The following is a 27,068-nucleotide window of genomic DNA, read 5'->3' on the forward strand; positions in this document are numbered from 1 at the left end:
TGGCCAGCTCAGCCCACCAGGGGGCGGGGCTGGCTGGCATGTGGTGCTGGGGGATTGAACCGCGGTCCCTGATGCCTTGCCAAGCTTGTTCCAAGTAGGTGCTTTAGACCACTGAGCCATCTCTCCAGCCCCTCCATTGCAATTTAAATATTGTAGGTGTGTGAATTCAACAAACTAATCCAATATAATTCAGTAGTCCTTAGTAGTGGGTTATCCATAGGACTGGCAATGTCAGAAGTTGTTGAGTTGAGCCCTTTACAGCTCAGCATACTAATATGGCTTTACTTTTTATACCTCGTTTTTATACTTTTCTGCTGGATGGTTAAGACCAAGATAAAGCAAGACACATATTACAAGAAATGTAACTTTTGCATCTGACAGGTCAGTCAAATCCCCTCAGGATTTATCCTGAAACCCTGTACTGCAGCTTGTAGATCCTTTGTCAGTGTCAGCCACGTAGATGAGTCACAGACACTACTTGTGTGGTACGTAATTTATTGCACAAACAGCAGAGGACATGTGGCACAAACTATGCACATATTTCTCATAATAATGCATATTTTAAGTGATTGTTTATAAAATCAGTATCTGTAAATTGAATCACACATCATACGGATTGATGTGGCTACCCATGAAAAGGCACAAGTTAGTATAATGGGTCTTCATTGTTTGCCGATTCCATACTTTCAGGTTTACGCATTTGCTAAAACTTACTTGTAACCCAATGGCAGTACTCAAGGCACTCGAGTGGGTATAGAGAGGTACTTGTAGACGTGCTATGAGCCATTAGAGTTTTTATTCTCCTACTCACATGCTCCCAGCTAAGGTGAAGCCTGGAGACGCTCTGCCTTCTTGTTGAAGCTTTCATACTGTCCAGAAATCTCCTTTTTGCAGCATATTTAGTGCTCCGTTTTTGCATCGTGGTGATTCTGTCTGGGCAAGTTGCTGTTTAAAATGAGCCTCAGACAGTGCTTGAGTGTTGCCTAAGTGTTCTTAAGCACAAAAGGGCTGTGATATACATTAAAAAGGAAAATATATGGAAACAAGTTTTTGTCAGAAAAGGGCAACAGTACAACTCACCATGAGTTTAACACTAGTGAATTTTACAAGGTGCCTATAAACAGTAAACATAGTCAGGTTATATGTTAATTTGACAGAAATCTTGTCACCATAGGTGGTCAGAAATCTCACCCACTGTTTTCTCTAGGAATAATTCAATACTTGAAGCTATTTTATATGACATAAGTACTGAGAATGAAGAAGATCAACTGTAAGTATTTTTACAAAGTAAACATTTCTTGATTTTTTTAAATACAGAATGCTGTCCCTGTTTAAAGAATTTAATAAAATTTGGCAAAACTGTGGAGAGGAGAAAAGGTGATGGATTGTTTCTTCGGTACAAGTGATCAAACTCAGGACTTGTGCTTGCCAGGTAGGCATCCAAGCCACTGAACTATGTCCCTGGCCCAAGGGGAAATTGATCCTTCATTTTACCCCATTGGGCTTAAATTCAGTGGGGCTCTCATGACCATGCTTATGAGGAACTCTTGGCTGACATGTGAGGTTTCTAGTGCACTTTTTCTATCTGTCAGTCTATGTCACAACCTTCATGGCAATTAACCGTGCTTTTGTGTGCTAATTATCATTATCTCACTATGAGGTCATTATTATTCCTGTGTCCTTAGTTTGCAGCTCAATTGCCAATTCATCTCCTAAAACAACTGCACAGGGTGGAGCTTTAGAAGACCGGTCAGAAAATCCTTGCTTTAGTTTAGTTATAAGTTGTATTTTAAAGTTGAACATAAAGTTGCTTTACATATTATATTTTATAAAAATTTTTCTGATTGATCCACATGGCAGAATTGAATTTGAGATTATATTTTAAAAACAACGATGGGATACAAGTTGCAAATATCTGTTCAGGCACCTGCTATGTTCTAAACAAATGATTACAAATTATTATTTTTAACGAGTCACTACTGCCATTGAAGTGTCTTATTCAAGTCATTTAGAACAATAAAGGTGGTATTTATGAAATTATTTTCACCCCACTGAATGCCAGATATAAGGAGACAATTAAAACAAATATGGTCAGAAGTAAAATATTTCTTTTCTGTGATGTTCTTCATTTTTCTCTTCTTACATTAAATCCACTCCCATCAAATCCCTAGGATGCATGGAGAAGAAATTACAAGGATAGAATAGGTACAGAGAGAGGCCCTTTCTGGAGTTTCCAGAACTGTTGCATGCTAAGTGAAATCTGCTAATGTATTCCATTCATGTCCCCAAAATTCAAAAGCAGTTTCAGCGTTGATTTCCCTTAAGAGTTATTAGACCTCATTCAGATTGGTTTAATGAGTGTGAGAGGTGACTTTGTGTCCAAATAGATACTCTCCTATTAAAAGATCTGGAGGCAAAACCTCATATATGTATGTAAATAATCATTTTGGTGGGTGAGCTGGGGGGCTATGGCAGCTCTCTGCTGAAGCGCTATTCAGGGTAAATAGGCAGGAGAAAATTTCCACTGCTTTACAATGATGATTATTTGCAAATTACATGAGCACCAGTAATTCATTCATGTGCTGAAACAGAGCTGGGTCTCAATACAGTGGTATTGAACTTGCTGTGTTAATTGATTTGTTTGGAACATTTCTACCCTGGAGAATCCCAATCACAGATTCTCTGAGCAAGGAACTGACACCCAGAAGGGTCCGGATACACAGGGACACACGTGTGATGATGTCTTCAAAATCAAACATTTTCATCTCCTGGCAGGGGCTGAATCTCTTCGGAACATTCCCCAATCCTGAGAGCTTCAGTGAAATGTTTGGTTTCTTGGCAGAGGTGGCAGCTAAGCATCGCTTCTTCCCTGCAGGAAGGAAAAAAGGGACGGGATCATTGGTTACATTTTAAACTAGACACTTTTTTGTTGGGAAAAAAGGCATATGCAATCCCTGTTTTCCTAACTGGACAGCCAACACTGGAGCTGATTCTGAGTCTTGGTTGTATTGTTTCCCTGATATCTAATGGAGTTTCATATCTAGAATACAGGAAGCCTAAAGAGGGAGTAAGATAAGAGTGATGGCAAAAGATTTACAGTTGAAATTTAGAAACATGGTTTGTCTTTCATCTAAATAGAAGAGACAAGATGGAATTAAAACCAGGAAAGCTAGTCATGGTTTTGCTTGCTGTTGCTGTGACTCTTTGTTACATACTGCTGAAGTCTCTTCTCATGAATGTTGAAATACTGATCATGTGTGTTTAATACCAACATCAGCAAAATTGGTCTTAAGAAAAACAACAACAAAAAACTCCGCAGTTGCCAGTTTATGTAATTGTGTTAAAACTGCATTTTAACAATGAACATAATAGCTTCAGAGGCTTTGAATTAATAAACAGGTCCAGTGCTTTCATTGCAAGAAAAAAAATGAAACATGGTTAAAGGAATTTGCTCAAAACCTGCAGAAAAGTTTGAAAATTGCTTCGTTTTGTGGTTCCACTGGAAGAATGGGAGAGTCTATTCTTTATTTGTTGGAATTTTGTGTGGAGTCTAATACAAGACTTTTCCCCTGAATGTGTTAAGACCATGCACATATACAAACAAATGTTTTCCCCACAGAATTTCTAGTTGGGCATTTATATATTTCTAGTTGGATATATATATATATATATATATATATATATATATATTTAATTGACTAGTTGCAGAAAAATAATCCAAAACACATAATAGTATAACTAGTAAAAGTCATGGGTCAGGCAAGAGTGCAAAGCTTTGAGTTGAATGGAAAGTATTCACCCAAAGTAGTTATTTATCATGCAAAATTCTCAGACTTCTGGTTTTGCAAAAGTAAAAGTGCTTCTACTAGACAAATACACTGGTTGAAGGAAGAGGAGCTTAGAACATCTCCCTAAGTTACGGTAATTGGATAATTTGGGTATGGAGAGAATCTTCTCTCTTCAGCATTATTCTTAGTGATCATGAAAAACCTGAATTTCAACTGCTGAAAATTTTGACTATAACCATAACCATCACCCCTCTGGATCTGCTAATTTTTCAAAAATTAATTATGTTTAAAAAACAGAAAATAAATCATCAAACCAACACTGCGAGCCAAGGGTGCTGCTACTTATATCTGTAGCAGTGTGTTTGCTTACTAGCTAAAAATAGTTTTCCAGTTAACATTTTTTCCACATAATGGAGATGTCAGGCTAAGTTTACATATGATTGTGTAAATGGTCCGAAGTTGTTTATGTAGCTCTGAACTGCTGAGATGTGAGCAGGAAGACCTAGGTTCAGCTAAACCCCCTTGGGGCTTTTTTCCCAGAGAGAGAAGCTCAGCTCTCTCGGGGTTACTGGAAATGCATTTCAATTGTGTTCCACAGGGCTGGCTTTCTTCTGCCTGCGGGACTCACTTTTCACAGCGCTTGCAGGTGCTGGAGCATCGCTGAGGTTTGGAGTTGAGGTGATAGAAGGGATTTTTGCAAAGAGACAGGAGATTCATGCTGTAGAATGACCAAAGTAATGTCATTAACCAACGCACGTGCTTTTGAATAACAAGGCTTTTAGTACGCCCGCCTACACCACAAATCAATTCTTTACCTATTTTATCGAAACCATTTCCTCTTCCCCGCATACATTCCAGCTTTCAAAGCACGTTGAATGAGTGAGATTCCAGGTCCTTAACGCTGCCTGTCTGGCCAATGTCCTCCTTCTCTGGGTAGGCAGGTTAAACCTCTTAAGAAGCCCCTTCTTCCGAATCCTCGAGTTCAGTATCACCCATCTCCCCAAGCCCCTGGTTCAAAAAATTTCAGCCCCAAAACAGAAGTACTTGTTTTCCCGCCCGGGGTACCTTAAAGATCCGCCGAATTTCTCGTCCCTGGAGCTCTAGGTCTGAGTACTCTGGCAAGTCGCGCCTCCTGGTGCCCCAAGACTCAGGTTGCAAAGGAAGGCAGCGGCCCCTCCTTGCGCGTCTGACCCACACACCCTGTGTCCCCTGCAGGATGTAGGCCAGTCGTCTCTGCTGTTGGCTGGGAGGATTCGGAAAGCGTCCGGACCAATTTCGCCCTTGGGGCCGGGGGACTGCCAACTCCGGGCGGGGCCGGGCAGGTGCGGCGGCCGGGCGCCCCTCCTTTGGCCGGCACTGAGCATGCCCAGCTCCCGCGCTTCGTCCCCCCGCGCGCCTCGCCCCCTCCCCGGCGCCGGGGAGCTGGCATACTCAACTCCGCGCGCCGGGTTTTTTGAGCTGCCGCGAGCGCAAGGAGCGAGGGGAGCGCAGTAGCAGACCGAACACTGAGTTGAGCACCCGGATTGGTCGCAAGTAGGGAGCCTTCGCACTACCCCGTGCCTTCGGACCCGGTCCCGCTGCCCGCGAGGCTCTCCGCGGCGCCGTACCCAGGTGCGGAGGTAAGTGACGCGCGAGGGCCAGGGTCTGGCTCCAGCCTGGCTGCAGGTGCCCCGGCACCCCGCGCTCTGATTTGGAGTAAAGGGCTTGGTGTTTGCAGGTTGCCGGGTGGGGAGAGGGACACTCGGGGTTCTCATCTCGCGGGGTTGGGCAGGCTGTGGACTGAACCCCAGCTGGCTTGCCCTGCCTCGCCGGCCAGCAGACGCCAAGCGCCCCGAAGCTGGGAAGAGTCAAGGCCCGGAGAAGTCCGCCATCACCCCACTCTGACCTTTTTCCTTCACAGTCTGAAAGTAAGTTTGTTCAACGCAAGGGAGCTATAAAACAGGAGCCCAGCGCCGGAACGCTCCGGGGGCCCTTACAATCTGCTCCTCCCGCGGGTGCAGGCTTTTGCCCTCTCCGCGCACCCCTGGTACTGGCGGGCACCTCTTCCCCGGGGATGGTTTTTGATGTGGGTCCCGGGGTTCCAATAGCCCAGCTGTAGCCTACGAGAGAAGGAGGAGAACTTGGGCTGGGTGTGAAGGGAGGGGGACTTAAGGGAACGGGCACCCCCGTAGCGCGGCTGAGAAAGCCCTGTTGAAACATGCGGAATTGGAGAAAGCCTTTCTGTGAGCGGTCTGTGCTGATCTCCGGGGAGACGGCGGCTAACTGCGCGGGCTCTGGGGAAGGATATCTGCGCACCAGCCTGGGTCGAGGAAGCCTGTAGAGATGGCATTCCATTTCCAACAACTTCGGGGGAATTTTCAGTTTCTTTTGAGAAGCAGTTAGCCGCCTTCTCTCTCAGCCCAGGGGCGTGTGCGCAGCGCCCCGTACACACAAACCTGCTTGTTCTCCTTCTGAAAAGGAGCGCTCAATCCTCTTATTTCCTCTCTTTGTGCCATATATATATATATATATATATATATATATAGAAAGGTGTGGAGGTGAGGGTACTAGGATGTGAGCTCCGGTGTCACTCCGAACCAACCTAGGTGTCTGATGCACAAACGCGTTTTGCAGCCCTGTGTTGGTTAGGAGAGGAGGCAGCTTCGCGAAACTGGAAGATAAAAGTGGTAGATTGTTGGCTGGGGCGTCTTCGCTTTCCAGATTTTGGAGCCAAAGGGTTGAGGAGTTTGTGTTAGAGTCAATGAGCATGACCGGTCTCCCTGCGTGTGTGTAGGAGAGTGGGCTAGGTCTTGGGATCCATGGGAGGTTGGTTTGTAAGGAGGAGCCTGCCAGCAATGCTTATGCAACTTTTTTAGTTTTCCTACTAGAATGAACTAGGGGCAGGGACGTTTTCAGAATAACAGCATGTTTTAATTGAAGCTCCTGCAATGTACAGTGGTGCTAGCTGCGTGTTCCAAGGAATAATGCCACATAAGTGATTGCGTGGACACCTGCATAGAATAAGTCGGAGGTGCAATTGAACCTTTGCATTTTGAGGTTTGTGGTTTTGTTTTTTAGGGACTGGGGTGGGAGTGTAAGGACTGTAGATATCTTTTCAAAGAGGGCAGCATAATAGCTTTCAAACCTGACTGATTAACAAGTTTGTTTCTTTCAACCTAGGTAGGTAAAGAACTGTGTCTCCTGCAGACAGGCTCCCCTAAGCATCTGGTGGCTTTCTTGGTAACATGTTGGCAGCTCTTAGGACAAAATTCACACTTCACCCATAAATTTATTCTTGCTATCTTCATCTTGATTTCATTTGAGACTTGTGGGTATCTGCACAATGAGTTATGGGAGTATAAGATTTGAAATGATCAAAAACAAGTCCTATGAGAATACCATTATTATTATTATTATTATTATTATTATTATTATTATGTTGCTTTGGTACAATTCTATTTATTGTTTGTTTATTTAAACTGGCTTGAAATGCTGTTTTGTTGAGGTAGATCATAATGATAAACATTATTTTCAGTGTGGATTTTAGCAGGTTGCCAGAGAGACTGGAAAAACTGACCTTTTCAGTTAGGGGTTAAAATTCTAGAAGTCACCTGTTATTTAATGTGGCAGGTCACAGCCACATGGGTAATTCCACAGGGGCCAATTTCCTTATTTGTAGATTTCAAGAACACATTTTTTTTTTTTTAACTTGGAGGACTTTTGAAGCAGCTGCAAGTCAGTTTTGTACTTCTGCCCAGAGTTCCTTCATATGGCAGCTGATCCAGAGTGATTAGAGAGCAAAACTATCAAATAGTTGTGGACTTTTTTTTAAATCATGTCCTATCTTACCTACTTTACAGTACTCTGCTTTTGTGCCTCAGCCGTTGATCTGACTGTCCCATTCCAAGCGCTGTATCTTTTGGCTAAAAATTCTGAAAGGTCCACTGGATATAAATTGTGACAGCTTAGGTCATAAAAAATATAAGTAACTTAAATAAGTAAAATTTCCAACTGGAAACTCCTCTCTATATTTCTGATGCTACCAAGTTTGCTAAAAATTCTAAAATGTTACAATATGTCTTTATGTTATAAGTTGTTATATTCCAAGATATAGACATAATATACTTTAGTTCTATTCTTTTAATCTAAAGAAACTTTTTTTTGTGAAAACTTGGTTTTATATGAGTTTAATTGAATAAATCTATTTCATGTGATAGTCACATGTCAGTACAGTGATGTGGAGAGCTTTTTGTGTTTTCTATAAATCTGTGTTTTAAATCTAATGAGAGAAAAGGATATATATTTCCTATATATATTGACTTTCATTTTCTTTTATTGTTTTATTTAGCTGATGAAAATTTGACCACATGCTATTAAAATATACTTCCAAATTAAGAACAAGGACAGGTATACAATATAGTATTTAGAAAACACACTCAGAAGGAAAAAGATTAATAAAGTGAAAAGTAAGAAACAGAAGGGTGATGCATTTCTTTGTATTCTGGTGATGTTTGTACCATCCCTGGGTGCATACCCTGCTCTGGAGATCCCTGCCGGTTTGGGATATTTTAATCTTCCATCATGTATGCTCTGCCATTCACTGAGCCTGACACTGTGCCCAACTGTAAAACTGCTGGAGTTTCCTTTCTCCTATAATAACTGGATTAAAAGCACTACTTGTTTTCCTGTTCATTGGATAGATTTAGGGATGAGATGAAAGTGTTTGGGAGAAGTCATTCTAGGTCTCCCAAAGTAGATAGAGAAGTGAAAAAGGAAATAGAAGTTTCTCTGGGTTAGAAAGGAAGGTTGCTTTCTACATTGCAGTAACATGTGAGTCTAGGAAAAGCATAGATTGCGAGTAGATACCAGATCCAGCTTCAGCTCTGATGCCACTCCCACCATTAATTGTATTCATAGTATTAAGTAAGGTGTATAATTTCTGTGAGCTCTAGTTCCTTAGCAATCAAATTGGGATAACGTCTATTTCAAGCAATCATGATAGAAATTGAGCATAAGAAGTTAAAGAGCTGGGCTATGTTAGGTTATTTAATTTAGTAGCGATAAGAAATGAATCCAGAAAGTGTACTGTCTCATGTGGAAAAAAAATATTTTTTATTCCAAATCTCAAAATGGATGACTGTGGGAATAATGTGGGGTGTGATTAGAGAAGCAGCCTTCATCTGTTGTGTATCTCTGTCATCTTCAGTGAGGCTCCATGTATGTGATGATGAGGCTGTTGGAAGCATGTTAACTGTGCAGCCGTGAAGGGTTGCATGTCACTTTGGTGTGCATTTTGTTGGCTAGAGCTCGGTTTCATGTGTGTCTATTATACCATAATGGAAGCAGGAGAATGTAGCCTAACTGTGTATCCAGAAAGGAAGGATGTGGCTGGGTGAACAGGCAGCATTTTCTGATGTCCTACTGCCACATGTATTATTTCCTCCATGCACAACATATATTCATAAAAAATTCATAAGAACAATCATAAGAAATAAAATATTGACAGACGTAAGTCATACATACATACTGCTTGCTATTTTGAGACTTTTATTAGAGAAGTGATGATTGAACCTATAACCTTCACTGAGATACATCCCTTTTCAAAATATAATAAATTAAATAATTTGGTTTCTTTTTTGAAGCTAGTTCTTCTTGAGTTGCTCTGTCTAGGTTCAAACTTGAGATCCTCCAGCTCTATGATCCCAGAATGCTGGGATTGGAGGCACAAAGAACTGTTCCATGCCAGTTTAGGAATACTTCCTTTTACTTGTATTTACATTTATTTTATGCCTACTTTATTTTTATGCCATAAGTTTTGATTTCTTCATTTTCTTCTGGGATGTCTTTTTCTTCTGTGCAACTTCCTCCCCTGGTTTAGGAACACATTGTCCTTTTCTGTAGAGATCATGTCACTGTGGCATAGTAGCTCACGTATGGGATAATCTGGCCCTGAGCTCTTTGAGCACCAAGGCATGTTGTGGGTGTTTTCTGCACATGCACATGTTCAATGCCCAGGGAAGCTACATCAAAGCCCTTGAGTTCAGCACTGCTCTTCACATTTTTGGGCCATGCATCCTGTGTTCAGTCCCCTTGTTTGGCATGGACACTCCTACCAACTCTACCATTGTGCCAGAATGGCACACATTGCTTCTTTAATGTGACATCCTTTAGATTCTTGGTGGCCTGTCAGGTACCATACCCTTGATAGCCTGGGCAGTTAGTGTTATGGGTGTTCTTAACATGAACGTGAAGACTTCAGCCTCTTGATTGAGGTGCTTTTGTGGGGTTTTCTGGGTCAGGAGAGTAGTGAGCTGTTTTCACAGGTCACCTCAGGCTGCTTACAGAAGGAGATTTTGGGGCACTTTGGAAAGTACTTTGACCTTTAGATCACTATCATTATCTAGGCAGAGCTAAATAAAATAATGAGCTCAACATATATTATAAAGAGCAAAACTATGATTTGTACCAGGTCCTCTGCTCCAGAATAGATTTTTCTCTTCTCTTTCTGTGGAGGGACACTATGGCATTTTTTTGTTTTACCACAGCAGAATTCCTCATCAAGCAATTGAACCACCTTTTCATGTGCCTATGCAAAAATAATCAGGAAAATTAAAATTCCTGAGGCTGGTCTAATAGCTCAGCAAACTAAAGCACCTGCTTAGGTAGAGTGGAGCAGCTGGGATTTGATACCCCGCGTGCAGTGCTAACCCCCCCACCCCGGGGCACACTGAGCTAGAGATAGAGATTGAGACTGGCCATAGTGGCTCTTGCCTGTAATCCTAGCACTTGTTAGGCTGGAAACAGGAGAATCAGTACAAGTCGGATCTATGTAGTGAGACCCTGTAGACCATAGACCCTGTGGACCTTGTGGACCCTGCCCTAAATGTAATCAATCAATCAATCAATCAATCCTGAGGAAGAAGGATCATGGCAGCTAACTTAAAATATAAAGAGTAGAACTTGGTACAATACAGGCTTATCTTGAGCACTGTCCAGGACCAAGAGCAGATACTGAAATTAAAATCCACTTCCTCTCTAGTACAGTTCATTTGCATTTCTGATAAGCAGATTTTTCAGGGACTGTGTTCTGAATTCTGTCCGTTCCCTTAAGATTCTGTTGTTGCAGTCTTGGGTCAGCCCTTAAGATGTGGGTAGAGCATGAGAATAAACTCTTCCTCTTCCCTTCTCAGAATAAGCAAATATTCTAAATGTACTTTTAAAATAGTCTTTCCTAAATTTCCTTTTCATTGAATACATTGCTCAACTTTGTCTCCTGCAGGAAGATAGGATTGTTCTTTCAGTTTTGCAAAAACTTTTTGCAGCACAGAATGGACCTACTTGAGCCTGGAATCCTCTAAAAGGAAAAGAAAAGCTCTTCTTTGTTGTTCTCCTGTTGCCTCAGTCCACTTACATGAGAATTTGCTTCATCGTCTCATATTGAGAGTATGTCATTTGCCAGCTCTATTACTCTGATGTGGTGGACTCATTTTGTCTTCTCCTTTGGTATGACTTAGTGGCATCTTCCCAGGTAATGATAATCTTGTTGTTTAAGTAGGCCTACATAGTACGAACTGACATTCCCAAAGTCCTTATTTATTTCTTCCTGATTTTCCCTGAACCTTATGTCCTAACAATTCTGCTTTTTACCTAGACTCCTTTCCCCTTTTTCTTTACTTTTGTGCTATTTATGTTATGTGGGTTGTAATGTGTCTGAAGAGGTATTGGGGGATTGTTGGCTATCAAACCCAGGGTCTTCTGAATGCTAGCTAGGCAAGTGCTCTACCAGGGAAATATATGCCTAGCCTTGTGTCAGGCTGTGTGTGTGTGTGTGTGTGTGTGTGTGTGTGTGTGTGTGTGTCTTAGTTTCAGGCTCTTAATGATTCATGATATTGGAGGGACAGAGGAATTTTAACATATTTACTATCATTTTTCAGAATCCCCAAAAGCTAGGGTCCATAGGCCCTAATATGAGCTCTAACAATAGATACATTCAAAATTGTGAGTGACTGAAAATAGCTTTTCATTCTTGCTCTTGTGTACTTCAGTGTATATGTCATAGCTTTTGAGTAAAAGGCTGTCTGTGGAGTCATATAAGGGGTCAGTTTGTGTTTTTGTCCTTTCTAAATTCCTATAGTCCTCATTTTTCAGCCAAGGTACAAGTCATGAAGAAGGACATAATTTGAGTCTCACAGAGGGTTGTTGTATGCTAAACTTCAGAGGATCATCATGCTACATTCAGTTGAATAATCATCATTGAAATCAATCCAAGATATGACTTGTATCTCAGTGCTTTGGAAGAAAGGAGATGGGTTTGAGAAATAACTAACTGGTCTCTCTTAAATGAAGTCAGGCAAGATTTTCAGCTAATTCTATATGTAATGGATTTACAACCTATAACACCCCACTGAACTGAACCAGATTGGTCCTGGGTATAGGAGGGTCACCTGGTGATTGGTGTCAGCAGCATAGGAGGCAGAACTGGAGAAGAAGAAAAGCTGTTGGGAACTGTTGGTTCTCCTGAGGTACTTATCATGCTGGCTTTTCTGATGAGCTCAGCTGATATCCTCAGAGAGCTCAGAGCTTGCTGTCTCTGAGGATGGCTGTGGTACCTTTCCAGGGAGCTCTGATTCTTACTTTGAACATCGCTTCCTGGCTCCAGTGCAGAACCCTTGAACTGCCAGCACAGATCCTTCATCCTGCTGGCATGGACTTTCTAGCTTCCACTGCTGACCTTTGGGCCTTCCTAATGCAGATCCTTGAAACAGGCCTACATGAGATATTATTGTGGGCTCTAGGCCTCCAGTTGGACTTGTTGAGGGCACTGTTATGGGCTCCAGGTCTTCAGCTGAACTCAGGCAGGGCATTTTCATGGGACCCAGGCTCTCAACTGGATTCTTTTGGTCTTTAGTGTGTAAAAAGTTTTCTTGCATTCTTTGTATGTGACTGTTATAGATAACTGTATAAAATATGTGTCCTGTATTGAATTGATCCCCTTGTAATCCCTCCCTTTGAATGAAAAAAGCAGAGCAATGATTCTTATTGTTTAGTTAATAAGTACACATTATCTATTTTTTTTTAACACAGATTAACTTTAACCCTTTTAATTTTTCCAGTTATTATTATCACATTCTTGGCACATAGGCTTAGGATGTGTTGTATTAACATTTGTGAACCAGGGCTTTCCATGAAACATGCTTTCTCTGTCACCATCAGAAGTTATAAAACAGTTGTGGGCCTAGTAGAGCCACTGTGGTGCAGCCTGGTGCTTTTCTACCTCTTGGGGACTACAGCAGGAGTGTGTGAATGCCTCTGAAGTACAGCCTATAGTCAAAGAGAATTCAGAGATGAAAACCAGGAGAAACATTGGCTTGGAAAAGCTGTAGCTATCTTGCCACCCTTTAGAACCTGTTATGGGTCAATGCTGATTATCTAAGAAGGAAGCCAATAGAGGACAGTCCTCTTGCTTTGTTTGGAATCATTACTGCAGCTATAGCTAAAGTGAACTGTCTGTTGATTTATATAGTTCTTTGAATTCATCAACAGACCTTTGACTTCATTTGGTTTGGGTGGGAATTTTATCATTTCCAAACAATCCTGAATGATGATTATGGAGAAAAGGTAGGGAAGAATTTTAATAAGGAAGTTTAATTGAAGGTCTTTTTGTTTCCATGAACTCATCTGATGTATCATTTTGGTTGTGTGGCTGGCAGCAACTCTACTCATATTAAATCATACCTTCAGTCAAGAACTCCCATCGTATCCCTGTACCCAGGCATGTATATTCATCACTTCATCACAATCCCAATACTCTCTTTTTTCTCAAAGCTTTTCATTCTTTATAGAGTTATGGAAGGGAAGTAGAGGTAACAGCATATCTTGGGGCTTCATTCTCTCTTCAAGATGTACTGTGGTTTCTCCAAAATGATTTTTCTACAATTGCCTGTCCCTCTCAGGCTCACCTGTGCCAATCCAACTACCCATGGTGTTGATTTTATTTCCTTTCATGCCTTTGTTTGCATTGCCTCCCTTTCTGGTCTACTCTTGTTCTCTTTTTCTACTGTGTTTACCATAGTTTGCAAATACTATTCAAATGTCATTCTCTTTAGCCTCTTTCATTACTACTGAGGCATAAAGAATCATTCCCTCCTCTGCATCTGCTACTCTTGGATTTTTTGCCATGCTGCAGATAAAAAAATCATGAGGAAAACCAACACCCCCTTTTTCTCAGAACCAATGGGTTCCTGGGAATTTGGACCATCATGTTTAGAGCCACAAACTTCCTGGGACAAACTGAGACAAATTTATTGCCCTATATACATACCATTGTGTAATGGCTCATATTTTGAATGTCACTAAGGCACAAGAATTCTTTGAGACAGTGGATAAGAGCTTGAACATTTGAGTCAGGAAAAATTCTTGTCATTTCTATATCCATTTTTTACCACTTGTGCATAGATAATTAACTACCTTTTCAGATTTCAGTTTTGTCATCTGTATAATTGGATAAAATATAGTTTAGATTGTTGTTTAGATATGACAAGGCAAGAAATTTAAAATTTAGTTTAGTATCGAGTACATCTATATAAGTACCCATTTAAAACTACAAATTTTGTGAAGATGTGGAGTGCTTTATGCAAAATATACATAATACAGTAAATTATAAAGTGTTCAATGAAATTAGATATTAATACTGATTACTATTGCACACCTTTGAGTATTTCTTGCTTTCCACGTGGTAAATGAAAAAAATACAATGGAACTCAGAATATTTGTTCATGAAGCATTAGTTATATGGAGTTTGTGACAAATAGAGCAAATAAAGTCAAACATGGTGAGTTTTGTGTATAATCCCAATAGTCTGGAGGCTGAGGCAGGAAAATCACAAGTCCCATGTTCAACCTTGCCTGGAAAATTTGGCAACTTAGCAAGATTCTATCTCAAAATAAAATAAAAATTAAAAGAAGATCTCATGATGTAGCTCGGTGTACAGACCCTGTATTCAGTACTTAGTATTGGAGAAAAAGGCAAACAAGTCAGCAGGAGTCATTAGGAAAAATTTATGACAAATATATGTCTTTGAAATTAAAAGTAATTGACTTCAGAATTAGTTCATATTTAGACAAAGTTTGATGTTTTTGCTTGTTCCTAAACCAGAGATAACAATTTTCATGTGTTGCAAATGTTGATTTCCATGTTTGAGCCAGTTTATTTATTTTCATTTTTTTTCAAAGTTTTATTGATAAACAGATAGCAATGAGACAGTTTCAAATCAAATCGGAAGTACAGTTTCAACAAATAATACACTGCATATATTCTTCTTAGTGGTTAACTGCTGTACAAGATGCGGACTTGTGATCCTATTTACAAACACCATTAGAACAAATCATTCTATTCATTAAGAGAATGCAACTATATATCTATCCCAGCCACTTTGAATACACAGATACAAAATGGACATTCATAAGTATACCCCATTTTTTCTAAGTTCCGTTATTGAATATTGTAGGTGTGTAAACTCAGCAAAATATTCTAAAAGAGTCCAGTAGCCCATAATAGCATTGGGTCTTCTGTTTAACTGGCAATGTCAGAAATTATTGAGCTGAGTCCCCCACAGCTCAACATAACAGCATGGCTTTATTTCTTATATTTCGTCTTCATACTTTTCTACTGGATGTTTAAGACCAAGGTAAAGCAGGACCTATGAGCCAGTTTAATTTTAACTCATAACCCTTAAAATACATGCATTTTCTAGTAAAGGTTAAATAAAAATGTGTATTTGGGGAAAGGGAATTGGTTACACTGGAAAATGAAGGTTAAGTCAGCATTTCATAATTATCTTGAGTTTTAAAACATGCACACAAAACCTTCTTTGTTCTTATCACAGTGAGATATTCCTGTACTGTTAGGTTGCACTTTTATATATGAAAATTCTTTGTATCTTGCAGAAGTATATTAATAGAAATCCTGAGTGTTCATTTTACCTGTGCCTTCCAGGTTTGTCATGAAAATTTCCAGTGAGGACAGGTTCTGCATGTATGCTTATGATGAAATGGATCAAGTTTGGAGCAGGAAATCAAACAAAAGAACAATATGACTTAAATCACAATGTATGTTTTGTAAGATTGGTTCTAGGCAAACTGCTATCATTTTGCATTGTACAAATTTGTATTGTCATCTGTATTACGATGGGTCTTCAACTGTCAAATATAAATTTGAATAGTTTTGCTGTTAGTCTCTCCTTTGATTAGCTATTAGCTAGCTATTGACTCTAGACTCTCACAGATTAGTGAATTAATTGAAGAGGCCAAGCAATATTTACACTGTATTTACTTAGGTAACTGGCATTCTTTATAGAGATAATGAGGTCTTAAGCTATGTATATAAGTCCTAGTAAAAATTATGGTACAGACATGCTTATCTGGAATCTTGAGTCTAAGTAACTATAAAGACAGTTTATCTTTAGTATACCAATGTTTTTTCCATAATTTTATTGAGAAAATAAGATTAGCAATGAGACAGTTTCAAACCAAATTGGTAGGACGGTTTCAATAATTAACACATTGCATACATTCTTTCTAGTGGTTATTTGCTGTACAAGATGCGGACATGATATCCTATTTACAAACACTATTAGAACAGATCCCTCTATTCATTAAGAGAATGTATATATCTATCCTAACCATTTTGAATACACAGATACAGAATGCACATTCATCTGTGTCCCCTTTTTCTTTTGTTAAATTCCGTTATTTGAATATTATAGCTGTGCTAACTCAGCAAAATATTCTAAAAGAGTCCAGTAGTCCATAATAGTATTGGGTCTTCCGCTTGACTGGCAATTCAGAAATTGTTGACCTGAGTCCCCTACAGCTCAACATAACAGCATGGCTTTACTTCTTACACTTCATTTTTATACTTTTCTTTTGGATGGTTAAGATCAGGAAACTAAATATGCGGTAATTTACTTTTTGATGACACAGGGTCTTTGTGATAAATACAATAGTTTATAATAAAGCATGGACCTTAGAATCAGATTGACCTGAATTTTACTGTGTGCTTTGTTTTTGAACAGCTGTTTGATCTCAATCATTCATGTCTTCTAAGATAGTTTTTTAAGACTGTAAAGTGAATTTCATTTCACCTGCCTAATGGAAATGTTGTGAATAATTTTTTAAAAGAGAATGTTTGCTTTCTTATTATTTGTAATTATCTTTGCAACTTACATAGAATATAGCATGTGTAGATGCTATGATATATTTGTTGAAACCCTAGGTCTGTGACACTGGATTGTACAACAAGATCCCATGGTGGGTGGCTGGGTGCTGATACCTGCACTCAAGGACCCTGCTTGACTTGTGCTGCCATTCATGTTTTCATGTATGTTCACTTTCTTTGGGGGAACTATCCCTTTGTTCTTGCTATTTATATTTGGGAACTAGAAAAGTCAAATATATAAACTCTTTAAGTATTTATAGGAAGAGCAAGTAGTTCTGCATGAGTCTCTGAAGGACTTTTTTCAGCCTTTTTTGGTGAAAGTTAGGAGTACGGATATTTTCCATCCATTGTCACCATTTTCAGCTTTACTTTCCTATCTGACTGAGGTATGGGTAAGATGTCAACATTCTATAGAAGACATAGAAAATAACCTGCTTAGATAGTGTTTCTACATGTATTTGTGGTGTGTTTTGTGGAAGAATCATGTTTCTGAAGATTCCCGTATTATTGCTGCAGAATATCATGGCCGCAGTGCAACAAATACCATTCAAACATTGGCCCCCTGGATGCATCATGGTCTCACTGGATAAAGACATTCCCTTTTATTTTGCTTCAGCACATTTGAAGGTCTTACCAGTTATTAGAGTCAAACTCAGAATTCCTAGGCTTGTAGTTCAAAAGCTAATGATCAGGATCCCAGACACCACAATATTTTTAGGTAGTACTAAATTGGCTGTAATGCGTGTGTGTGTGCCCTCTGTAACAGGAGGCCATTGTGAATTCACAGTTTCATTAACTACTCAATTCTTTTACTAGTAGCAATTTACAAGCATATTGTAGTTTATAATATAAGCTGTAACTGAAATGAATACTTTAGTCATTACTGTTATTCAGAGCAGAATTCTTTCCTGCTCTAGTGAATTAAGAGGCTTTTCTAAATTTTAGTAGGTTTTTTTTTTTAATATGACCTCCTAACTCAAGGTATTACAGTGAACTGTGAAGGAAAAGCACATGGAATAATGTGTTCTTAGAAATAACGAATCCTGGGTTTGAGTCTAGGAGTCATTTTCTAATGATGGAACACACTTTTGTGTGATGTACGACGAAGGTTATAGGCAAACATGGTTATTTGGAATGATCTTATGGTTCCAACCTGGCCACACTGCTTGTGTATTTATAGCATCACACTAAGTTATTTAACCTCTGTGTACTTTATTTTTTCCCAGATAAATAATGGAGCTATTTCTATAGTGTTGTAGAGATTAAAATAGGGTCATTGTGTATATAGAAAACCTGGTGTCAGATACTTAATTAGACTATTTCTTGGTACTGAATTTGCCATTACAATTTTATTCTTTTGATGAATTTGTTTATCATGACACCACTGTTATGGATAGACTATGTGAATGTTATGATTTATAGACTTGAAATTTCATCTTTATAACTCTTGCTATATGAGCTTTTTTTTTTCTTTTTGTAGTATTGGGGATTGCACCCATAGGCTTCTGAATGAAATTCCATCTTAAAAATGTTCAGTACAGTGATTTAGGTTTGCTCTTAGGCCTTTATCCACAAGCTAGACAATGCAATCTCCTCCCTTCACTGTGCTGAACATTTCCATAGTGCGTTGTTTTATGGTTGACTATTACAGCAAACCACTGTATCAGAACTAAGATGAGATTATCACTCTTGGAGATTTCATTTTGGTGAAATGTTTTTGGCTATGGTCAAGAATCTTACTTATTAGAAAGAATGAGTTACTGGCTTGGCTGCGCTCTCATCTGTATTCTTTTTTATTTCCACTCTAGCCCATCTCACCAACCTGCTAAAGAAATGCTGACATGTGATGGAATAGAAATACAAAAATGTTTTCAGTTGCTTTCAGTCAAATGTGACTGAAATTATATAAAAGATGTATGCTTTCTTTTGATTTGTAATACTGACAATATTGGAAAATGCATCTCTCTTTATTTTGGAAAATAGCAGCCATTTTTATGGCCACTTTGAATTTCACAACTTAGCAAATACAAAAATAATGTCTTCCTTATTAATATGTATAGGATGAAAGAGTTTTACATAATTGAGGAAAATAGTTAATGTTACTTTATTTTCTATATGTTTTTATGACCTTTCTATAGTGATATATTGCTAGTAAACTTGCCTGGAAGTTTTGGTATTGCATCTTAGTGTGAAAATTTACTTTTCAAGTTATGGAATTCAGGAAATGTTTTAATAAAGTTTTTGTTTGTAGTTGGTAATTTAAATTTCCTATTTGACGTTTTCATTATTAGTTTGTTTCTTTGAATATTACTAACATATACAGCAAGAATTTATTTAGTATTTTCTACTGTGCTTTAATTTCTTTTTCTCCTGCTATCTATCAAGCTCACACACTAGAATCTTAATTCCTTGACAAGCCTATAGCTATTTTATGTTGTATAGAATTGAAATTATGATTTTGTTATATAAGCTAACTTGACTTCAGGCTTCTGATCATTCCTTCCTTGATACTTTTATTTATTTATTTATTTATTTATTTATTTATTTATTTATTTATTTATTTTTCAGACCCGGGAATTGAACTCAGGCCCTTGCGCTTGCCAGGGAGGCACTTATTCCACTGAGCCATCTCCCTGGCCCCCTTGATACTTTTAGATTATTGAGTTGGATTCTTTCAAAGATACACCATGTACTGCCATTTCAAAATGATTCTTCTGAGCATAAGACCAAGTATTAATAAAAGTTCCAAAATATATTCTTTCAATAAAAAGTGTGGTGGAAATCCAGCTATTTCTGCTTTCTTGGATGTTAAGAGATCATAACAATCTGCAGAAACATAATTATGCTGGCAGATTTCATCACCTCATTTGCTTAAATTAACAGTCAATAACTGCCGTGAGTGGAAGAACTGTTTTTCTTCTACCCAAACATAACATAATGGTGGTTTAATCAGTAGAGACTGTCTGAGTTTGCTATTAATACTTGGTACTCTATTCTCTGTGTCTTACTGGCTCTGAGTATGCCTTCCAGGTAGGCCTAGGAACACAGTTTAAGTACACAATCTACAGTTTAGAACACAGAATCATTGTTATAAGACCTTTATCAGCTGTCTTGTGTAGCACACAGGTGGGCATCTCCAGGGGGTTGGTAAGTAAATGAAGATGTGTGGTCTCCACCCCAGACCTAGTGTATCATATCTTCATTTTACCACATGATTTGGATGCGCAATAAAGATTGATAGACATAATTTATATCTTCTTGACTAACAGAGCCAACTAGTTCCCTATTAGTAGCTCTCAATGCCAACTGTGCTTTCCACATGCTTACTTAAGCAGTCATGATCTAATAATTCAGAAGTAATAATATATAGACTTAGGCCAAAAGATGATCAAATTGTACATTGTGATCATCACAATATAAAAATATAAAAAAATAAAAATTGTTATTAGAAATATAAAGAGAATATAGTCAACTTGGATGGAAAATATGTTGCTTTGGAAATATTTGGAGGGAGGTTTTATTGTTTAGTAGGAACAGGTTCTAAAAGCATTTTGCTTGAAGCCCAGAGTTGTAGAGTTCACAAGCAATTTATCCTTTTTTAAATGGTCAGAAAACCAGAGTTACAAGTCTACCATCTTAACATGTTGTTCTGATTGGTCAATTTTCAGTGACTTCTTACATAGCTATTTCTAAGGAAGAACTTCTAGTATGTAAATATGAAAAGGCCTCCTATGTGTACTTTCAAGGAGGTTTTGCTTTGAGAAAAGAATTGCAGTGTACTGTGGGATACGATACAGGCAGTTACACAGACACTATGGAGGAGGAATTGATGACTTACATTGAGCAAAAGGAGGAACAAGGTTTTCATGCTGAGTTTGGAAAAAATCACACAAGGAAGAGATTGTATCATGTACAATGGCCAGGAACACAGAAAAGAGAAAGTAACATGTACAAACAATGACAAAAATTTGACGAAACCTTAGGGATGTGGAAGGGTAGAATTTTGATTACAGAATTTCATAGGCTACAGTGTAAATGCTACCTCCAGAACTGGGTGTGGACAAACAGTGCCATTTGAGTTCAACATGATGCCCTGGTGGATGAACAGAGTTGGCATGTGGAGTGGCAGGCATAGCCTCAGCGTTGAGGAGTATGCCTGACCCATGAGCAGTATTTGCTTCCTATCCTGGCCCACATTAATTACATAGGATAACAGTGAAGGGAGCACAAAAGTGCATTTCCATTTTATATATGAAATATTCATACCTGTTAAATGTGGTCATCTAGGACAGTAAATGCTAAGTCCACCCTTTTACATGAAGTGGACCAGTATATCTCTGGTGGTTTCATCAGCCGGATTTTTCTCACTGCTCTATTGTACCACATGGGCAGCATATATCCGAACTTGTAGGCAGCTTGTGACCTAAGAGCCCCTCTCCTCATTGGGGAAATAGTGAGTTCAGTAGTACAGGGTTGAAGAAATGATCAGTAGGATTATTCCTTGAGCTGAGATAGTGCAGTGACCACACTGTCCAATGTTGGCTTCCGCTGGAGGGCTTGGAGATGTTTGGTCTTCTGTTCTTCCTTCTCTCCCTAGACAGGAGAGATTGTTTTTTTAAAAGGTTTCCTTTTAAAGGATTCCTTTTTACAGAATCTCTTTTTCTTAGGTTTTCCAGAGTTGGTTGTGCTTGCTTGCAATCAAAGAATTATGTAAAGAAAGGAGGTTTTTTTTCTCCCCAGTTAACCCTGTTAGTCCTTTTCTCTTTCCATTAGGAACTTCCACAGCACAGATTCACAGGTTACCTTTAGAGGGTCTCTCAGTAGTTAGTTTAAGTTCCTTGAAGATTTTGAAAAGTAATTCATTGGGGCAGTATTTTTTTTTAGTTAAGTACACTGATTTCAGCATTCTGCAGAATGGGAAAAGATGCTCCAAAAATGTTAGGGTGTAAATTCCTTTGCTGTCTTCTGATTTTCAGGTATTGTAGTACAGCTTTATTCAAAATGAGTTTCAACATTTCATTCAGCCATAGCTACCAAGTGTCTTCTTTAAAATCACATTCCTTTTCTCAACAATTTACACCACAAAGTACCTTCTGGTGTTTTCTAAGATTAACACTTGACACCTCTCTGCTTGTTTTGGCCAATACCACTCAGCCCACTGTAGGGTTGGGGCTGGAGTGGCACGAGGTTCTGGGGATTGAACCGAGGTCCCTGTGCACTTGCGTAAACTTGCCTAAGCAGGTGCTTTAGACCATTGAGCTATCTTACTGGCCCTCCCCTTTTTTCCCCTGAAAATATATCTAGGTGTTCTGTTTTCACAGTGGAGAGAGAACAATTTTTTTCTAATCCTGTACTCTTGCATCTGGAACTTTGGGAGCCAGCTGTCTTGAGATATATGTGTTGAGTGTCAAATGTTCCTTAGAGTGCCTTATAATAGACTAAGTATAAAAGTCTCAGGGTTTATCTTGGCTTAATGTGCATCATGGGGTTGGAGCCCACTATATTCTCTCCTAGATAAGTCAGTCATCGCTAAACTCCTATTGAACTTCTGCTAGAGGCAAGGTATTGCAGGAAGCCTAATGTTGGATATAAAACCTACACCTTGTACTCAGTCTGAAAGTGGCAGAGAAGGGGTTGTATTTAGGACTGGATATAAGCCCTCAGGGGTAATTGCCATAAAATGGGATCCTTAGAAAAATATAGGAGCTTTAAAAGAAAATAGAGATTCACAAACCCACTCTAGAGGAACTGAATCTGAATTTCTGGTGATGAACTTTAGAAAGCTGTATTTTGGATAAACTCTCCATGTGATTCTGATGTTCATCCAGATTTGGGAACTGGAGCATATTTTGTAGAACACTACCTCTTCTAAGTATAAATATAACTCCTTTTTCAAAATTTCTTAACAGAAATGAGCTCAGGAAATCTGGGTTTTAAACAAGTTTTCTTACACTAGGCTCGCTTGGAATTGTTCTATGCATTATGAAGTGCACATTTCTATAACTTACTTGACAATTGAATGAGCTCCTATTTCCAACCCACTTTTGCCCTTCACTCAACACAAACCATCTACCAGCCTACTAATTTGTGGGTCTTAGCCCTGCCATCTCATCAGAATCATCAAAATTTTGGCTTCGCTAAGGCCAGCCAGATAGCTCAGTGGATTAAAGCGCCTGCTTAGGCAAACACAGGGGCCAGCATGCTGTGCCGGCTCCACCCTCAGGGTGCTTTGAGATGAAGAATGAGTCTGGGTTTGGTAGCCAGTGCCTGTAATCCCAGTTCTTGGGAGGCTGTAAAACAGGAAGGATCACTACTTGCATAAAACACAATAGTGAAGGCTGGTGGTGTAGCTTAGCAGAGTAAACACTTGCTTAGGTAAGCGTAGGAGCCAGGGTTTGATTCCTGGTACAGCATGCCATGCCAGCCCCGCCCCTGAATGTGCTAAACCGTGGATGTGCACAGCTGTAATCCCAGCACTGGGGAGGCAAATATCAGGAGGATCACTAGGAGTCCAAGTCGCATAGTGAGACCCTGCACAAAAAAAAAAAAAAAAAAAAAAAAAAAAAAAAAAAAAAAAAAAAAAAAAAAAACCTTCTACCATTTTTTGGAAGTAAAGCAGTTGAAGGCAGAGACTTGAAATCCATGGTGGTTAAAGAGCTTTTTCTATTTTTATAACAGGGTACACCCAGAAGAACTGATGGGGGTCTATAAGAACTGCATTAATTCTTTTGAGGGCAATCATCTTCTCTAAGCTTCACATCCTAAAAGTCCCACCACCTCTCAAGATTGCACTGAAGACCAACTTCCAGCAGGGAATCTTTAAGCAGCACCCTCAAATCATGCCTCAGTGAGTTTTAGTCATAAGGGGTAGCAGTAATTGGCCCTCTACGATGTCTTATGCAATTTTAAGGTATTTTTATATGATACCATTTAAACTTCTAATAATTCTGTAAGCTTGGTAGGGTGATGTCCCCTATGTTCTAGATAGCATAATTGAGAATCAGAGAGATTAACTTGACTCAGGTCATGCAGTTAGCATATGATTTGCTCATAGTCAGGTTTGCCAGTTTGGATTCCTGCCTAGGATTCCATAGACACTTTTGTGTTTAAACACCAATATATTCTTAGACACCTTAGCATCTACATATTGCTTTCTGAATTAGGTTTTATTGTAAGGAGGTGAATCTTCTTACATTACAGGGATTTGGAAAAGAGTTCCAGAAATTAAAAACTGCTTCAAAATAAAAGATTTTGGTTCATAAGCACAATTTGTCTGTATATTATAAATTAATAACTGGAACATACAAGTTATATACTATACTTTTCATTATATAAATGTGAATAAGTATTCATTGTTTGAATATAAATTTTATACAGATAGCTTTCCAAAGATTGCTAAGCTTCTAGAAAATATTGAGTTTGATAGATGTTTTATTACTGTGGCCACAAATTTAAACAAAAAGAAAAGAATGATTTTGACTGCTGGCAATACAACTCTGAGGGAGATTTATGCACAAGTCCAAAGGCATGGTTATTAGTCACTCTGAAAATAATGCTTCATTAAAAAAATTCATGTCTTTATGTCTTACAAAATTTAAACAAAGTTTTCAATTATGTGTCTTTTCATTTTGACGGAGAAAATGCATTGAGTAACATGTAAATGACTTTATAGAGGCCAGTGTGGTGGTTAATTTTATGTGTTAATATGGTTAGGCCATAGGACCCAGATATTTACTCAAATATGTCTGGTTGATGTGAAGATATTTTGAACATGAAATTAACTTTTAAATCATGGGATTTTGAGTAAAGTATATCTGTTTATGAGTGGGGTTTATTCAACCACAGAAGACCTTCCAACAGAGACTGACCTCCCCCTAGGGAGATGGAATTTTCTCAGCAGCCTGATTTGTGATTCATCTGCAGCATTAGCTCTTCCTTGGATCTTCAGCCTTCTGACCCTGACTCTTTGATACTTGCCCACCTCTGTAATTAATTCTATTAATTCTTTATTGGCTGTTCCTTCTTATTATTTATATTTCTATAAATAATCTTGCACTACTGTTCTTTTTGACCATTTAAGTAAGGGTCTCCTATTATTCAAAATGAATTTTACTTGGAGTCATTTTCACAAAATTGTCATCAATTGATGAGTGACAGATGGAACTTAATTTGACTACCTGTGCTTCTGATTTTTTCCTGTGAATTTTTCAGCTTCAAAGTTAATAGGAATACAGAGAAATTTCATTGATGTTATTTGTTGCCTTCTGTAAATTTGTGCAGTTATGGGTTTCTACGTATAGTTTTGAAATCTGATCCATGTGGGATAATTTATAAAAATCTATTAATTTCATTCTTTCACTTAACTTACAGTCACCATGTACTGCTTAAATGCTACTCCTGTGGTCATAAAAGAAAGAAATCAGACACAGAACCCATTGTGATAGATCTTAGAGTGTGGTAGGGTTTATTGATAAAAGAATGAAGCCCTTCAAACTTCAAATAATTGCAAACTGTAGCTACTACAAAGAGGAGAAAGAGATGAGATGGCTATAGACAGGGTCTACTTTAGAAGGCGTCAGCAAGAAAGGTATCTTGGGGACTGTAAATTTTGACATATGAAACTTGACAGGAAGCTAGAAAAACAGTAACTACGGAAGAAAGTTCTAGGCAAAGATACCATGGAAACTAAGGAACTTGTGGCAAAAGAGACTGATTCACAACCAGACATAAGTTTGTATGTATAAACAATGACACTGTCATTAATCAACAAAGTCTTAGACTAAGCTCAGTGAAGGAGTCTATAAATGGAGTGCTACAGGAGAAATGCTAGTATTGGAAAAACCAGGACACCTTAAATTCTAATTTAAGAGTATGCTAAAGTTCAAGCATTAATTTCATACTTTACTTGTATTTATGATTTGTTCTGTGGATCAAACTCAGGGCCTGATGCTTGCCAGTTAGGCACTTTGCCACTGAGGCACATTCCCAGCCATTAATTGTTAAACATGCTTAATTTTGTATCATTTAAATCATGCTATGAATCATTTGGGCAGTAGCATGGGCAATCAATTTGGGCATTTGCGTAAATATGTTCTTAGCATGAGTATAACTGTTAGGAGTATGGATTACTCTCTAAGGGGAGCTCATCCATACTTGCTTAAAGATCTTAAACTTTTGAATGTAATATTGCTGGTAATGAGGCTTCTCATGAGCAGCTAGCTTTACATCTCACATTGGTTGAAGGTCAAGGTCAAGGAACATTGACTGAATTTTGTTCATTATTCCTTTCCTTTCCTTCCCTTCTTTCCTTCTTTTCTCTCTCCTTCCTTCTTTCCTTACCTGCTACTTTACCTCCCTTCCTCTTACTAAGGATAAATGTCAGAATAGTACTGGATATGATGAATATGTCATTTCAAGTATAAGAAGTTACATGCCAAAAGATACATGTCTTCCAGGCCTGCAGAATTGTAAAATAGACTCTGGTTGAACTTGTGATGTATATGGAGCCTTTCACTGAAGAATATAAGCAAATGTCAAACTTGTAACTTGGCAGTTTCCATTTCTGTCAATTTGGAGAAATCAAGTGTACAGATCTACCTAGATTGTGGAAATGAAGAGGTAAGGAAACCATCCACATAATTTAAAGAAAAAAGTCTGCTGCTGATGAAGATACAGGTTCTGGGAACTTGATTAGTTTAGATCGATGAGTAATGTTTAATTTCCATAGATAATAGCTGAACTATCTATTTCAGTTTGACTTTATAATCCTTTGTGTTTTTTAATTATTCTCTATAAAATGTTATCTGTCTGTGACTATATATTTTAATGTTATAAAAAAATCTCTGGTCAAACTAAATGTTCTTTCTATCACTTTCTGCTAGCCATTTTCTCTAGAGTCAATACTGTTATATTTTTGTTTCCTAGAGATGTTTATTGTATATGAATGCATATATGTTATCATATCCTTCAATTAAAAAGAAATGTGATGACCTAGTAATACACGATAGTGTGGAATACCTTTTCTTCATCTAAGATGCACTTCAGTATCACTTTCATTGGCCTGTACTTAGCTATTCCTTGCATGTC

At 38.5% G+C, this 27,068-nt stretch overlaps 1 protein-coding gene across 1 annotated transcript in view; it reads left to right on the top strand.

Annotated features, from left to right (window-relative positions):
- The first annotated feature begins 5,215 nt into the window (after nucleotides 1–5,215).
- Nucleotides 5,216–27,068, top strand: part of Cntn4 (contactin 4) — a 1,063,047-nt gene continuing 1,041,194 nt past the window's right edge. The window contains exon 1 of the mRNA XM_023713310.1: nucleotides 5,216–5,407. The gene's annotated coding sequence lies outside the window, so the exon portion shown is untranslated. The remainder of the gene's footprint in view (nucleotides 5,408–27,068) is intronic.

This window comes from Octodon degus, unplaced genomic scaffold (assembly GCF_000260255.1).
Source record: "Octodon degus isolate 3935 unplaced genomic scaffold, OctDeg1.0 scaffold00030, whole genome shotgun sequence".
NCBI classification, from domain to species: Eukaryota; Metazoa; Chordata; class Mammalia; order Rodentia; family Octodontidae; genus Octodon; species Octodon degus.